Below are 18429 nucleotides of genomic sequence, written 5' to 3'. Positions count from 1 at the left end.
ACAGATTAATTATAATTATGTTGAGAAAATAGTAACAAACATGTGTAATTTACATACTCATAGGAAAATAAAATCATGCCATCATATCCATTGGTTTAAATAACTAAATTAGGTTAATATTTGCTAATTTTGCTAAAGATTCTTTATGATTTTTACCAGTATGAAGAAATAATCAGCTCTATAACGTATCAGCTCTTATATTTTTATTTTGCTAAATTATGAATTAAATCTCTTTCCACTCATTTTATTTTTTTTGTTATGTTGTGTTAATCACCGTACATCATTAGTTTTTGATGTAATGTTCCATGATTCACTGTTTGTGTATAACACCCAGTGTCTTTCCACTCATTTTTAAAATGCTGATTTGAACAGAGAGGATCTAACAGCAAATGTGAAGGCCAACTACATTACACAAAGCCAATACTAGTCTAGAGCAGGGGTTCTCAAACTCATCAGGCATCAGAATCAACTGGAAGGCTTGCCCAAACCCAGATCGCTGGGCCCCAACTCCAGACTTTTTGATTCAGTAGGTCTGATTTGGACCCCATAATTTTCATTTCTGACAAATTCTCAGGTGATGCTGATGCTGCTGGTACAGCGATCACGTTGAGAATCACTATTCTATATAGAGTAACAGCTCATAATAGAGGCTTGATAAATACTTGATCAATTGAAATAAGTCAAATGGTACATTTTAGGGTATAGGAACCTATGATACATCCTAATATATGTAAAGGTAGACTACATTTCCATTAGTTTTATCTAGGTCTTGCTCATGAATCACTATATAAAAAAAAAAATCACCTGGGGCGCCTGGGTGGCTCAGTTGGTTAAGCGGCTGCCTTCTGCTCAGGTCATGATCCTGGAGTCCCTGGATCGAGTCCCGCATCGGGCTCCCTGCTCGGCAGGGAGTCTGCTTCTCCCTCTGACCCTCCCCCCTCTCATGTGCTCTCTCTCATTCTCTCTCTTTCAAATAAATAAATAAAATCTTTAAAAAAAAAATCACCTGAAGAGATGGTTTAAAATGCTGATTCCTGGGTTCCATTCCAGGTTAATCTAATCAGGATCTCTTTTGGTGTGGCCCAGGAATCTGCATTTTAAATAAAATCCCCATGTGTTTTTTTTTTAAAGATTTTTATTTATTTATTTATTTTAGAGATAGAGAGAACACAAGTGGGGTGAGGAACAGAGGGAGTGGAACAATCAGACTCCACACTGAGTGCCAAGCCTGATGTGGGGCTTGATCTCATGACCCTGAGATCATAACCCTGAGATCATCAAGAGTTAGATGCTCAACTGACTGAGCCACCCGGGCCCCAACTCCCATGTGCTTCTTAATGCACACTAAAATTTGAGAACCAATGCTCTGCTCTCTTATGCATTTGCTTACACTATTGCTTTTTTCTAGATGCCCTTTCTCTCCATCTTTGAAGAAAGGGACAGGATATCTGCAAAGTCCAGCCAAATACAGCTTCCTCCAAGCAGCCCCCCTTGATTTCATGACTATCACACACAATAGATGGAATAGAGAAATAGTGGGTGTTTTGGGATGGGGCAGCTGGGACAACTGTAATGGAACTATAGGATTGGCTCTGAGTTTTGCACATGGAAGTTATACATCTGACTTCTTTCTCATGCATGTGAAACTATAAGAGTTGTAAAGAAAGTAAATTCAAACAGTACTTAACCCTGAGTCTCTTCGTCAAATAACTGTATTGGGGGCAGAGGTATGGTAGACCTGCCTGGACAGGAAAGGGGACTGGAGGAAAGAAGGAGACAGAATGGAGAACTTCAACTGTGCAGTAAGGGAATTGGATAGTTAACATTCACTTAGGGGCCTTTCTTTACCCAAGGGGAGAACAAAACAGACAACTGCCTTGCTCAGTGGGTCTGGAGCCTGTGATGGGGGATGAGGAACACAGAGAAGCTAGATCAAATAGTTGGCAACGACATCTTAGAGGGCTGGGGGGCTAAGTGTGGAGCTAATAAGTGACAGAGTTCTAACTCTGGATTCAGGAACATCAAAATCTATGGTACTTTTCTCTAAGTGAGGTACCTGTCTTACCAATAAGAATTTGCAACTCTTGCAAACTCTCTAGGTGATTGTGGTGAAGTTTAAGAACTACTTGGTCCACTCTACTGGAAATGTGTATGTGGTGATTATCTACATTTGAACAAATCCTTGTAGCCACCTTCCATTCAGCAGCTAGTAGAAATTACACAAACTAATGTCCTACATCGGAACAGATGATACATATATGGAAGCACAAAAAGGACTCTCACGACTGGAGTTAGGCGTTTTCTTCTACTTTTCATCCTCAATGGTTTACATAAGATAATCAGTCATCCCATCAACAAATACTGAATGCTTCTGACATATTTGCTATCACAAGATAATAGCATTGATAATTTGTTGTCTTAAGTCTCTGACAATTAAAGAAAAAAATTGCTAAAACACCGTTTTGTTTTGTTTGTTTGTTTTTCCTGTAATGAGATAGAACCACAGAAGGGACTTAAAGATCATTGAATTCCATCATTTCATTCTGGTGACATGGAATTGACTGAAGCCCAGAGAGATCAATGACTAATATGTTCCAAGTCCCTAAACTGTGGAGTGACACGGCCAGTGACTAGATTTCTCTCCCATCAGTCCTGTACTTTCTTACATGTGTTAAGAATTAGTGAATATTCTGGCAGTCCCCATCTGTGGGAGCACCAAACTTGCTAACTTCAGTGCCATATACATAGTGGTGCTGAGATGGGTGTACAGCTTCAGAAATGCACATCAATGTACATTTTGCAAAGCCTTCGCATAAGAGCTAGAAATAGGAAACTCTTTGCCATATACTTTTATATTAATATGTGCTCTCTGGGTGTAAAATTTATCACCACACCATCAAAAATCGATTGCTAGATTATCTTGTAAGCTAAGAAATACAAACCATTAAGTTTAGTAGATCAGTACACTCTCCAGGTGATACTTATGCTCCTCATTTGACAATTGACTGGTCACACCTGCTTTCTTTTCCATAATATGCACATGGAATTCTTATATAGAAAAAGGCCCACCAGACGTTCATTAACCCAGCTGTCACACATCTACTGTTATCTCTATAAATGTGGCAATTTGCTGGTAATTACTCTTCTGATAACAATCAAAAACTTCACACCTCCTTTTTATTGTGATAGTCTCTTACTTTCTCCATCCAAACTGCCTCAATGACTTTGTGATCCAAAGATTCCAAAACATATCCAACTATTTCAGATCTCACAAATGGACTTGTAAACAAGTCTGGCATCTACATTTAGTGATTTGGAAGCTTACAGATATGGTCTCCGTGTATTCTATAAAATGTCAAAATAAGAACCCAGACTAGCTAATAAAGGTCTAAAGTTGTTATTCTACTCCAAACATGACTATAAACTTGCTACGAGAGCATAAGTAAATTGTTTTACTGCTTTGTACCTAAATTTTCTAATCTGTAGTGTATGCAGGAAGACAGGGCTCTTCATTCTACTTTACAGAATCTTTGGAGCATAGTGCATGATTGCTGTGGTCTGAATGTTTATGCCCCCCATTCCAAACATTCATATGTTGTTAACTTAATGCCCAAGGTGATGATATTAGGAGGAGAGATCTTTGGGAGGCGATTAAATCATGTGGGCCAAGCCTCCATGAAGGGGATTGATTCCCTTATAAAAGAGGCCCCAGGGGGTGCCTGGGTGGCTCAGTCAGTTAAGCATCTGCCTTTAGCTCAGGTCATGATCTCGGGGCCCTGGGATCGAGCCCTGCATCAGGCTCCCTGCTCAGTGGGGCATCTGCTTCTCCCTCTTCTTCTGCCCCTCCCCAGCTTGCTCTTGCTCTCTCAAACAAATAAATAAAATCTTAAAAAAAGAGAGGCCCCAGAAAGCTAGCTCACCCCTTCCCATGTGAAGATACAAGAAATCTGCTGGCTTTCTGATCTCAGACTTCAGCTTCCAGAATTGTGAGGGGAAAAAAATATGCTGTCTAAAAGCTGGTCTGTGGTATTTTGTTAGAATAGCCCAAAATGGCTAAGACAATGGTTATATAAATTTCCTGGGGCATTAATGATGTTGTGGCAATAGCTTCTCCTGGATTTGAAATATACAAATCTGGTAGGACAGCTGTTTTTCTTAATAAATATTACCATTTATTTGCATAGGACTTTATATTATTAAAAAGGGTTCAAACATAAGGCATTAAGTACCTGCTGTGTGCCAGACACTGTGCTAAGTGCTAGAACCATAAAAATGATTTAAAAAGGACTAAAACCTAGTCCCTTGCCTTTGGGGTCTTTGAGGCAGCCCCATAAATACCTCTTTCCTGCTCAAATTCTGAGCCAACTCTATTGTGTAGGACATAGTAGTAAGTTAGGTAGATACCAAAATACTAACTTCATTCCTCATAAAACAGATATTCAAGAATCTGGTGCTTCTAAAGCCAAGGAGATTTCATAATCTGAATTCCAGAATTATAGACTTAACCATTTAACAGGTTAGGACCCGGAAAAAGCATCCCTGGAGAACAGGGCAGTCTACATGCTCCCTGTAGGCAGCTGCTTCACTATGGAAACTTAATTTCTGCATCCAAAATCAGCAAAAAATTTACTCCTCTCCCATCCCCAGTAAAGAATGAGTAAGGAATAGAGGCCAGGTGTGTTACACTAATGGATGGCCTTCTGTCTGGAAAAAAATATCAGGAGTAGAGAGAAAGCATTCCCCTACCCCAACACCTGCCCTCAAGGACCTCATCTCATTGATATTCACAGAAACCCTGAGGGGTAAATAGAAATGTTTTGTCTGTTTTACATAAGAGGCAGCTGAGTTCTAGAAGAGTCACACAGCTAAGTTGAAATCAAAAGAATGGTATCTCAATTCTTTATGGACATTGTTACCAATGCAATTAGATCATGGACTTGTTTACATTTTTTTTCCTCTGGCAAGTGAGACACAGGCTTTGATTCCAAATGGTTTTGTGACTATCTAAGGTTTTGACAAAAGCATCTATCATCTTGTGTATAGATACGGTTATTTATTAATTTGAATCTTCTACCATAAAAGCAGGTAAGGCTTAAAAAAATTGAATGCCACTATTGTAAAGTTTTATAGAGAAAGCAGCCAGGTAAAAGTGAAACAAACAGATAAGGAAGACAAAATAAAGCCAGGTGATTATCTAATGCTCAATAGGAGAAAGAATGCTTAATTTGGTCAACTGGCACTGTGTTTCTATAATAGTTTTGAGTCACTACTACTTACTAAGCATCTGATATGCAAGCTTCTGGTTAAGCACTACTTATGTGCACAATGTCATGTAATTTTCACAACCAATGTACGAGGAAGTTATCTTTCTTCAGATAGGAAAACACTTATTTAGATCAAGTGACTTGTCTGATTTCACATAATCCCTAATATGTGCTAGTGTCAGAATTTGAACCCAAGACTTCTGCCTACAGAGCCCACACTCTTAACCAGTACATTCTACTGGTCTGTCAGCTAAGAGCATACATTGAGTTACCACTGGAGGCAACACATCCAGTGAAGGACAATAAAATACACCTAAGAGAGCAGTTTTATTTCCAAACTTATAATACAGTTAGGTACATACAACACAAATGTTTAAAAAGGCTTAAAAAAGAGTTTACAGTGCACAAGTAAGCACAAATGAACATATTAGCAAGCACAGGACTCCTGAGAGGAGCCGAAATGAAAAAGTGATCAGAAACAAGAGTTAAGCTGACAAGCACGTGCTAACAGTCTGAGCTGTTTAAAGATGGGGCAAGCTGCCTCAGGAAGTAGTAAATGCTCATCATGTGAGGGGCTTCCCACACAGGCTGGATGGACAAACACTTTGTAGATCAAACTGGGTTGTTTTAAATGGCATCTAAAGTTCCCCCAACCCTGAGATTCTGTGATTTAGTCCGTTTATTTTGAATAGCCATTGTGCACCAAGTACTGGGATAAGGTCCTCTCACAAAGGAGAATAAGTCATACGTTCAAGGAGACTGCAGTCTAGAGGGCAAATAGCCCAAACCCAGAAATGTAGAATGAAGTGTAATATGGCATGGGGGCAAAGAAGATCTACACCTAACTCAAACTGGAAAGGGGAATTAAAAACAGAAATCAGACGTTTCTTAGAGGTGATGCCTAAACTAACCCTTGAGGGAAGAGTAAAAATTAGCCAGGTGTTCCAGCTCTCTATTGCAATGTAACAAAGTATCTTCAAAAACTTGAAACAATAAATATTGCATCTCAGAACTTGGGTACTTACTTAGCAGCTGGGCTGTTTGGTAGGATGCAAGACGTTTCACTCACATGCCTGGTACCTTGAAGGAGATGGCTTTAGAGACTAGTGTCTCTCTGCTAGAGCCTTCCTTCTTTCCATGAAGTCTCAGGGCTTCTCCATAAGATCCCTCTGGCAGGGTAAGTGGGTTCTTAGAAGGTGGCTCAGGGCTCCAAGAACTGCTGCCCCGAGAGATCAAGGTGGAGGCTCCAAGGCTTCTTACAACAACAGCCTTAGAAGCCAGGCAATATCGGGGCGCCTGGGTGGCTCAGTCGGTTAAGCGTCTGCCTTCGGCTCAGATCATGGTCCCAGGGTCCTGGGATCGAGCCCCACATCGGGCTCCCTGCTCGGTGGGAAGCCTGCTTCTCTCTTTCCTACTCCCCCTGCTTGTGTTCCCTCTCTCGCTGCGCCTCTACCTCTCTCTGTCAAATAAATAAATAAAATCTTTAAAAAAAAAAAAAAAAGAAGCCAGGCAATATCACAGCCAACACAATTTATTGGTTACACATGAGTCGGTGTGGGAGGGAACACATCAGTGTGTAAATACCACACAGGCGTGGTTTATTCGAGACTATCATGGAGACTGGTTACCACAGCAGGCTAAGAGGTTTGGAGATTCCGAGGGTACAGTTTTCCGCTAGAAGGAATATCATGCACAAAGGCAATGACGCATATAAGAATGAATCCTGAGAAGCATCAGGCTGCCACCGTTACCAGCACTTGGCTGCCGGCTCCCGCGTCCTGGGCCCCACATAGATGGCCTTAAAACCAGAAATGAGGCCTCGTTCCAACAGCCTGTTAAAACATGTGAACTACTCTGAAATTCTGGGCATGCACGGACATGCCTTAGCCAAAAATATTAAAAAGGCACGATCAGAAACTGGCACTGAAGTGGCATCCAGGTAAAAATCATGAGAATAAATGAGCAGCAGAGATAGAATCCAAACAAGTAGCTGAGGTATACGAGGTATTATGAGATGCTAAAAAATGATACCTCTATGATGAATACGGTGAAGGATTAAATGGTGGAGGTGGAAGTCGTTTTGACAGTCCGTTTGAGTTTGGCTTCACCTTCCATAATTCCGACGATGCCTGCATGGAATTTTTTTTTTTTTTTTTTTAAATTTGGTGGAAGAGACTGGTTTTTATTCAACTTCTTTGAAAACCCACTTGTGGACTTTCTTGGGGACTCAACCCGGGTCCCCCACAGAAGCTGGGGCGTCCCCCACAGAAGCCGAGGCAGAGAAATGTTTTTCACCGCCTTCAGTGGATTTCCATAATTTGAAGGGAATTTGCTCCTTCTGATACAGGATTTATGTCCTCAGGTTCACTAGGTCATGGTAGCCTCACTTCATTGTCTTCCATGTCATTTGAGGATAGTTGGGCAGACAGCTTCAAAACTGTATCAGCTTTAACTAAAATTGTTAGTGGCAGGAAAATCATTACAAAGAGAATGGCTGAAAATGGTCAAGAAAGAGTCAAAGTTGAAGACAGCCAGTTAAAGTCCTTAACAATAAATGGTAAGGAGCAGCTGCTATGCTTGGATAACAAGTAATTCAATGCAACCAATTAATACAAAAGTTAACTATAATGAGCACCATTTGAGGATTAGCAGAAACTTTCTTTTTGAAGATTTCAAATGAACTTGACTTTCAGTGTAACTGTACCTAATCTTAAGTATTCATAACCACAACTCATGGTAGCCCCTATTTGTCAGACTTCTGAGTTTATTTTTGGGGCCTCCTAGGGCTATTTTTTTTTTGTCTTTAAAATTGTAAATCTTTGTGTGCATCTTGCTTTTTCTATGAAATGTAATCCGAGGTGGCCATGACTCTTGCATGCATTAATACCAGCATGGATCTATTTTCTCAATGTGTTTGCAATGTGAGACTAGTGTTAATCTGCTGTGCAGTTCATATTGCCTGGATCAATCTTCCACAACAATAATTTTTTTTTCAGTATTTAGTAGTGAAAGATATTAATGTGTAATGGTAATACATTTATGGTTTAATATAAATTGAGGATGCTTTCTAACTGTGCATGAATCCTGGCAACTTAGTAAGTTTTGACAATTGTTTAAATATAATGTTAGGCTTAAAAAAGTAAAGCTGGTAAACTAGGTCTTTGTCATTTGCCATATATGTGTGTGTGTGTGTGTGCATTTGGTGCGTTGAAAAAAAAGTCCTAAGAAACACCAAGCTACGGGCGCCTGGGTGGCTCAGTTGGTTAAGCAACGGCCTTCGGCTCAGGTCATGATCCTGGAGTCCCGGGATCGAGTCCCGCATCCGGCTCCCTGCTCAGCGGGGGGTCTGCTTCTCCCTCTGACCCTCCTCCCTCTCATGCTCTCTCTCTTTCTCTCTCTCAAATAAATAAAATCTTTAAAAAAAAGGTTATTAAATTTAAGTTAATTAATTGAATTAGTTAAATTGAACATTCAGTTCTCTAGCTTCACCTCAATCACAGTGGCCACATCTCAAGTGTTCAATAGCCACATGTGGCTAGTGGCTACCATATTGAACAACACAGACAAAAAACCCCCATCACAGAAAGTTCTCCTGGACAACAGTGTGCTAGAAGGTCTTTTAACAGACTTCCATTTAACTAACTTGCCTCATTAACTCTGTATTCCCATTGCAAAACTTATCAATTGATACCCAAGACATACTGAAATTCATGGGTAACCACACATTTTTTTCACCCCCCAGTTTAACTGCTTATAAAAAACCAGTTGTTTGTTCCCAAACCTGTGTATTCCAGTTCACTTATATTGTAATTACATAACTTAGTTTAATTTAGCAACATAAAATACAGATGAAAAAAGTCTTCTAGGCAAATTAAGTTGAATGCATTATTAAGAATTAATAAAGACAAATTAAAATTTATTTGCTGCATAATTAGTCATAGGATAGAGAATTATAAGAAATTAGAAGGAAAAACATCTAGAACTCTATGCTCAGCTAACTTCAAGGGTCTTTAAGTACTTCACTTTAAAGAGCCTGAAACTGAAAAGTGTTAGACAATAATGGATGCAATTTATGAAAGAAAAACGAAGCTGAACTCCAATAAATAGAACCATTTATCAAACTATGGATAAACACATATGATATTCTAAGTTAATATAAATATATTTAGAGAGATAATCAGACATTGTATGCTTCCTAATGGAAGAAGACAACACCACATATTAAGTCTTGAAAAAAAATCAAACCTCTTGATCCAATCAAGTCTCTAGATACAATTGTGGCTAATCTCCAGCCACAATTATCATTTTATAGGAAATACAGAGGACAGAGGAACTTGTTAAACTACACCATGGGAATGCAATCAGCAAAATCCATACTGTGGGAAACGCTACAAGACAAACGACCTAGTTTCTTTTTTTTCTAAAGATTTTATTTATTGGGGCGCCTGAGTGGCTCAGTCATTGGGCATCTGCCTTTGGCTTGGGTCATGATCCCAGGGTCCTGGGATTGAGCCCCGTGTTGGGCACCCTGCTCAGCGGGGAGCCTGCTTCTCCCTCTCACACTCATCCTGATTGTGTTCCCTCTCTCGCTCTCTCTCTCTCTCTGTCAAACAAATAAATAAAATCTTTTTTAAAAAGATAAATAAAAAAGGATTTTATTTATTTAATTGAGAGAGAGAAGCAAAGGCAGACACTTAACTGACTGGGCCACCCAGGCACCCCTGATTGGGTTTCTTCAACACATTGCAAAGAGAGAGAGATGGAGGGGTAACTAATAGATTAAAAGAGACTTAAAATATAGAGCAACCAATCACAAGGTGTAGATCTTATTTGGATCCTAATTCATATACAGTGTGTATTTAATATGAGACAATTGGAAATGTGTACAATGGCAGGTTATTTGATGTTATTAGGATAACTATTATTAATATTATAGATGAAATAATTGTCATATTAAAAAAGAAGCTGGTTCTTTTCGAGATACATATCAAAATATTTACAGATGATGTGATGACTGAGATTTGCTTAAATATACTATGGGAGGGGATAGTGGATGGAGGTATGGATGAAGCATGATGGGATGATTATTTTTTTAAGATTTTATTTATTTAAGGGGGAGAGAGAGAGAGAGAGAGAGTGCACGAGAGAGCGCGCACACCAGCACGAATGGGGGATGGGTCAGAAGGAGAGGGAGAAGCAGACTCCCCACTGAGCAGAGAGCTGGAAACTGGGCTCGATCCTAGGACCCTGAGATCATGACCTGAGCCGAAGGCAGACACTTAACCGACTGAGCCACCCAGGTGCCCCTGACAGATTGATTTATTATTAGGCCTGTGTATTGGGTACATAGGGATTCATTATACTATTCTATCTACTTTGTATACATTCTAAATTCTCCATAACACAAAGTTTTAAAAAGATAATGTATCATTTTTCTCACCAAGTTTTTCTAAGAGACCGACTAATTCCCAATAGCATCAGATAAGGAAAGTGAAAACAAAGTAATATAATAAAGATTAAGAAAGTTCTAGTTATTTTCCATAATGTCCCCCTCTTAATAGCAAACCAAATTAAAAAAATATATATGTCTCTGCTTCAAACACGGGCTGAAGGCACTAAAGTCTGCCTACTGGATATTCAGCACTGACTCCGGAATCAGCACTGATTGTAATCCCAGGTTCGTCACTAATTGCATTACCCATGGACAAAGTAAGCCCTGTTTATAAACCTCAGTTTCCTCAGCTGTAAAGTGGGAGTATGAATAAAAGTACCTGCATTATAAGGTCATTATGAAAACTCAACAATATAAGCCGATGTAACATGTTTTGCTTGTTTGCAGCAGAGCCCACATTGGCAACTAATAAGGGAATACAAAATGGAAATTGTTAGTGAGAACAATATGGAGAACAGCTTTGAAGGTCATGCCAATGAATTTGGATTTGCTCTATTACATGAATTGTAAACATTCGAAACACTTGAGTGAGAGAAAATAATTGAGAAAATTGACTTTGATGGGACAGAAATTGAAGGTAGAAAAACCACATAGTTGTTGCAATTTTTGCAAGAAGACCTACACTTATGTGGTGGCTATAAAAACGGAAAATAGGGGCGACTGGGTGGCTCCGAAGGTTAAGTGTCCGACTCTTGATTTCGGCTCAGGTCATGATCTCAGGGTCTTAGGATCGAGCCCCGCATCGGTCTCTGTGCTCAACAGGGAGTCTGCTGGAGATACGCTCTCCCTCTCCTTCAAATAAATAAATAGATCTGTAAATCTTAAAAAAAAAAAAAAAAGGAAAATAAAGGACATCAGACGCTCCTGTGAAGAGGCACTAAAGTTAGAAATAGCAAGGTGTCCATTTGACTCCTACCTACTAATTATCAGGGAGCCCCATCTTCAAACTTCTCACCTCAGGTGGGTAGAAACACAGAGGAGAAGAGATGGAAAGAAAGGTGGAGGACAAAAGGAGACATCAGTCATGGGTTTCAAAGACTGTTGCCTATTTACTCACATTACTCATTGCTAACACTAAAGATGTCAGAGGCTTAATGCGGAACTGGATAGATGTGTAAAGTACCAGTTGAGGTTTAATAAGACCTGATTGCTCAAGATGGAGTGAAGGATCGGGAAGATACCCAAAGCAGTTTCCTGCAGATGACTATATATTTTTCTCTTACCACTCTCAGCTTTCTCGCCTGTAACCCCCAGCTGTGAACCAAAGAAATAAGGGCAGCTAATTGCTCACAAAGGGAATTATAAGAAAATCTAAAAGTCATTTACAACTTTCACTGTTACTCAACAAAATAGACCGTTTTCCTCCGGGAAGTGGCATTCTTTATAAAGTTACAATTTCTTAAGCAAACTTTCTCCAGACCCAGAGCAGTAAGGAATGCATTTAAGATTCTCATTCCTTCCTAACTCCAATCATCCCCAGTGTTATTTTTCCACTTTAAAATTGAGCAATACTCTAGCTTTTCTTAGATGATAGAGCCAGTCTTGTAATGTTCAACTGGGTAGCTCGGAGGTTTCCCTCGGGCTACACTTCCATTGCTGTTTCTCATCAGCTAATTGAAAGGCAGCTCAAAAAAGACAAGCTTTCTGCATCTAGACTCCTAAGAGAAGACAACAAGGGATTGGGTGTGCTGTCCCTGCCAACCGTCTTGACTACACGTGACTGGAGTAAATCCCTTACATCTGTGCTACCAGGATACCTACTTTCAACCAAAGGTCTTTTAACTCTGAAAGCATCATGGGGCCTGATGAATCAAACTGATTTCTTTGAGTAAAATGAATTCTGGAAGCATTAAGCCCTTTCATGGGATGCAGAAAAAGACTGAACTACACAATAATAGAAAAAAGAACGCTTGATTTTTTTGAAGGGACCGTAACCTTTAAAATGAGAGATTTAGAGCTTACAAAACGTCTCCTCTCAAATGCACTTCTTTTTCATTTGATCACTTTCTCAGCTGTGTACATTTACAGCATATTCAAGTGTAAACCAGATCACTGAGACAATGAGTTCATTCACAATTCATAGACTGTCCACAGCCATGTAAAAAAAAAAAAAAATCCCCCTCTGCCAATAAGAAATAGGAACAGTTTCTGCATCACTCTGAATTCCATAAGGAAGTATTCTCAAAGGTTGTTTCCTAACCTCTTTTTTGAAAACAATAACACCTTATTAATTTAGACCGCTGGGGAACTTACTATCACTTCATCAATTTCGGTTTGCATAATCTGTCCCCAAGTAGTTTTTTTTTATGTACTAAATACATAACCCTGCAATGAGAACATGCCAACACCAGATGGAAGTTGTATGCCACAGCCGCCAAGGTTTGAGCTCTAAGGTATAAACTGAGACTGGTTTGAGGTAAAAGACAAACGTTCCTTTGCACCGTGTTCATATCAAAAGCATATCATATATCATACCCAGTGCTCATCACATCATGTGCCCTCCTTAATGCCCATCACGCAGTTATACGCAACTGATAAATTGCTGAACACTACATCTGAAACTAATGAGGTACTATCAGTTGGCTAATTGAATTTAAATTAAAAAAAAGAAAGCATATTATAAACTTAAATAATAACTAAATCCTAAAATAATACTTTAGAGCAAATGTCAAACAACTGAATTCCAGAATGCAATTTTATTCATTGTTTCTCAAAAGTTATCACACAGCCTACCTTACTCCAACCTCCAACCCGTGTACCAGTGTTTGATTAGAATGCTAATCTTCAGGGGCACCTGGGTGGCTCAGATGGTTAAGCGTCCGCCTTCGGCTCAGGTCATGATCTCAGGGTCCCGGGATCGAGCCCCACATCGGGCTCCCTGCTTGGCAGGGAGCCTGCTTCTCCTTCTCCCTCTACTGTTCTCCCTGCTTGTGCTCTCTCGCTCTCTCTGACAAATAAATAAATAAAATCTTTAAAAAAAGAAAAGAATGCTAATCTTCATATCCATTATCACTTGCACTCAACTACTCTTCCTGATTTTTATTATCTTCAATAGCTCGTTGTTTTGCACCCCCCCCTTGACCTAGTCAGGCATGATGGAGCCACCCTGCCTAGCTGTCCCAGCTAATTGAAGGAACGGTGTTTCTTGCGGTCTCTCCATCTTCCTGCAGCTTTCTTGTTCTATTTGCTCTCCCTTTCTTCCTCTTCACTTACAGAACATGATTTATCCTCCACAATTAGTGGTAGGTTTCTCTTCACATTTTTGTCCCTGATTTTCTAAATTAGTTTTATTTTTCTTATTGAGAAGAATTTACTCTGTTCCATTGCTGGAGCAGACTGGAGCTTAGCAAAAATAGCAATTAAAAATGTACCCAAACAACCCAATTCAAATATAGGCAAAGGACTTGAATAGATATTTCTCTACAGAGAATACCCAAATGGCCAATAATCAAATGAAAAGATGCTCAACATCATTAGTCATTAGAGAAATGCAAATTAAAACCACAATGAGATACCACTTCACATCCATTAGGATGGCTCTAATAAAAAGTATGTGGAAAATAAGCCTTGGCAAGGATATAGAGAAATTGGAACTCACATGCATCGCTGGTGGGAATGTAAAGGAGTACAACCACTGCAGAAAGTAGTTCGGGGGCGCCTGGGTGGCTCAGTTGGTTAAGCGACTGCCTTCGGCTCAGGTCATGATCCTGGAGTCCCGGGATCGAGTCCCGCATCGGGCTCCCTGCTCAGCAGGGAGTCTGCTTCTCCCTCTGACCCTCCTCCCTCTCATGCTCTCTGTCTCTCATTCTCTCTGTCTCAAATAAATAAATAAAATCTTAAAAAAAAAAAAAAGAAAGTAGTTCGGTTGTTCCTCAAAAAGTTAAACATAGAATTACCATATGATCGGGCAATTCCATTCCTAGGTACATACCCAAGAAAAATGAAAGCAAGGACTCAAAGAGATATTTGTACATACATGTTCAGAGGCTCTGACTGACATTTTTCCAAAGAAGACATCCAGATGGCCAATAGACGAATGAAAAGATGCTCAACATCACTCATCATCAGGGAAATGCAAATCAAACTACAATGAGATATCACCTCTCCCCTGTCAGAATGGTTAAAATTGAAAACACAAGAAACAAAAAGGGTTGGCGAGGATGTGGAGAAAAAGGAACCCTCTCTCACTGTTGGTTGGGAATGCAAACTGGTGCAGCCACTGTGGAAGACAGTATGGAGGTTCCTCAGAAAGTTAAAAATTGAACTACTCTATGATCCAGTAATTGCACTACTGGGTATTTACCTCCCAAAATACAAAAACGCTAATTCAAAGGGATACATGCACCCCTATGTCTATGGCAGCATTATATACAATAGCCAAACTATGAAAGCAGCCCAAGTGTCTGTCAACAGATGAATGGACAAGGAGGAAGTGATATATTTATGTGTGTATATATACACACATATATATATATGAATATTATTCAGCCATCAAAAAGAATGAAATCTTGCCATTTGCAACAACATGGATAGAGGTAGAGAGTATAATGCTAAGTGAAATAAGTCAGTCAGAGAATGAAAAATACCATATGATTTCACTCATATATGGAATTTAAGAAACAAATGAACAAAGAAAAAAGAGACAAACCAAGAAACAGACTCTTAACTATAGAGAACAGACTCATGGTTACCAGAGGGGAGGTGGGTGGGAGGATGGGGGAAATAGATGATGGGGATTGAATCCACATTGTGATGAGCACTGAATAATGTACAGAATTGTTGAATCGCTATAATGTATACCTGAAACTAATATAACACTGTATGTTAACTCTAGTGGACTTAAAATTTTGAAAAAAATTAGCAACAAATGAGGAACAAAAAATATATTAAAGCTTTCTCTCAAACCACTAAATCAACCTAATTAAGTTACAGTTTGATTTAGCATTCACAAAATTATATTACATACCAAACATATGCCCATTAATCAAAGACTAAAATAATTCCTGAGTAAATGGTATAATGTTAGCTTATGCCAAAGTTGACCTTGAAAAATCTTTTAAATATGGTTCAGTGTGATTGGAAGTTACACATGAATATGTTTTCCTAAGGATCTATCAGTGATTTTACAGTGTATGTTTTTGAAATAAAATGTATCTGAGCAGCAGCAAAAAAAAAAAAAAAAAAGTGCCCATAGGCCACTTGCTGATAATGAAAGCCTAAATAAAAATTATCTCAATTTAAAGGACAATATGGCACCAAGCAGGAAATTTCGAATAAAGGAAAAACAAACAAAACTTTACCTGGCTGTATCATAAACCCATTAGTTCAGAACTTGTGCTAATTCGTCCCAGGCTAGGCCAATGTTGACATTAAAGTGGCTATCAAAGAATTTCCTCTCATCGATGTAAACAAGAGACAGACTTAATCAACTTAAGAGAACAGCAATTTAACAGTTCTTTAGCATATTTATGGTCTACATAGAAATGAATGTTACTAATTATGACCGATTGCCCCCAAAGTTGAATTTCCCATAAATAGGAGTACTTAGGGTCTCTCATTATGTAATATAACTTTGTTTATCCTGCATGCTTTTGTCATTTATCTGAAACATTTTTTGTTTTATGGTTTCTCTGGCCTGATGGAGTATGTCTTACCTCTCTGAAAATTGTCTAACCATTGCGGAGCTAGGGCAGCCTCTTCCTCTGTCTTCAATCCACTAGCCCATGTCCCAGGCAGAGGAAAGAACCTGGATTCTCTTTCCACATCAATAAGATTGCATTAATATTGCCTACCATTGGCTAGGCACCTAGTTTATGAAACCACTGCCCAGTACTTTTCCTATGTTATTTCTAATTCTTAAAACCCTGGGAGACAGACATCGGTATCTCTATTTTAAAGATTAAAAAAAATGAGGCAATAGCAGCTATGTGTCTTTGATCAAGTCCACACAGCTCTTAGTCGTGCAACTAGGTTTCAAACACAAGTCTTTCTGCACCAAAGCCTGTGTGGGGCCTTTCCGGTAACTGCACTAATTTTCAGAACCCTGGCTTGCTACAATCAGACAAGGTCCTCAAGGAACAAAGTTGAATTTCTTCTGAAAGAATGTATAATTTGAGCTTTTCCCTTCAAGTGGCCTTGCTCTTTAAATTTTTCTGGTTTAGTGCAGTTTGACTGTGAAAGCCTTATAGCTCAAAGGTCCCTGTGCATCCGTAATCCTCAGTTCTCAGGTTAATGTTAGCATGTCTCCAGGGACAGCTTTCTTCCCGACGACCTTGGCAGGAAAAGAAGTTAACCCCCTCATCAACTCAGTCTGTACGCAACACCAAAACACGAGAGCACCTCAGTTTTTGCTTCAGATATCTCTTTATGTAAATCCCCAGGGCCCAGCCAAGTGGCATCCAGGGTAGAGCAAATGTCTTCTGTGACTGCAGAAAAGAAGTTTCCAGGAAGCCGGGGATCTTGCAAGCTGCCCTCAGCCCTGCTGTCAATGAGCAAGCAAAGGAATCGAGAATAGATAAGGAACAAGCAGATAAGGGAATTTCCAGTATAGCCTAAAACAAACTAACAAAGAGGAGATAAGATGTTTGCAGAAAAAAAAAAAAAAAACAACCTTTGGATGTCCAAAGGGCTAGGCTTTGACAAAATTGGGAAGGATATCTGAGTGTTTTCTCTTTCTCTCCCTCTGTCCTCACCTCTCCTCCCCTAATTCTACTCCTCCACCCTAAGTAGTCCCAGAGCTAATAATATTTTTTGAGTGCTTGTCCAAGCCTCCTAGTGTGGGGCTGTCTCCTCTCTGCCATCCCCTTAACATTTTACATCCCATAGCATCCTCCCTACCCAAGTGAAAACTTGCTCTTTCCTGTGACTTGTTCTCATTTAGGAGCTCTAATTAAACTCATCTGGTGAATTTATATAGCAAAGATCTCGATGGCTAGTAATGATGTAAAGCATTACCCCTATCAGATCACACATTTGCATTGCGATGGGGCTTTCAAAACCTTAGGCCTGTCTTTCCTCCTAAGCTATTTATTTCTTCCCCTTCTTCTCCTTGTGAACCCATAAATTCCAGTAGGGTATTTTTACAGCCTCTCCAACAGCAGGGAGAACATTTTGACTCCACAAGATAAAGGACTAATGGGCATAAGAGATGTGGCATCTGTTTGCAAACATTAATGGAGCGATGCCTGTTAGCCTGGTACTACTCCCTAACCTGCAGAAGCTTAGAACGTAGCTGGGCAGACAAAGTTAACACCTATGAAAAGTCAAACAACATCACCAAATATGACGGCCTTGCTAGATGTGATGATCCGAAACACCAGCTGACTCCAGTGGTCCGACACTATCTAGCAGAGGTAGGAGGGCTGATGGAAAGGCCCAGAAGCAGAATCCTCAGAGTATATGGTGCAGGAACTAAACGGTGGAGGGTAAATGAAACAGTGACAGGGTCACAAGTACACTGGGAAAACAAGCCCATAACCACAGCATGTACGGCCATCCATCTCAGTGTGTGCTGGATCATTCCAGTGGTGAGGGTGCAGGCTCCAGGGAACACATGGATGAATCACTGATAAATACCTCCTGAAAGGGCGCCTGGGTGGCTCAGATGGTTAAGCATCTGCCTTCGGCTCAGGTCATGATCCCAGGGTCCTGGGATCGAGTGCCGCATCGGGCTCCCTGCTCCTTGGGAGCCTGCTTCTCCCTCTGCCTCTCTCT

General features: G+C 39.8%; 1 pseudogene; it reads left to right on the top strand.

Annotated features, from left to right (window-relative positions):
• Positions 1-7057: 7057 nt before the first annotated feature.
• LOC123844860 (dnaJ homolog subfamily B member 6-like) lies at positions 7058-7856 on the top strand (annotated as a pseudogene).
• Positions 7857-18429: the final 10573 nt, after the last annotated feature.

Source organism: Mirounga angustirostris, unplaced genomic scaffold (assembly GCF_029215605.1).
Source record: "Mirounga angustirostris isolate CCGP_5_RB_7025 unplaced genomic scaffold, mMirAng1.0.hap1 SCAF_11, whole genome shotgun sequence".
NCBI classification, from domain to species: domain Eukaryota; kingdom Metazoa; phylum Chordata; class Mammalia; order Carnivora; family Phocidae; genus Mirounga; species Mirounga angustirostris.
The sequence above is the reverse complement of the archived record's forward strand: the minus strand, read 5'-3'. Positions and strand labels throughout refer to the sequence as shown.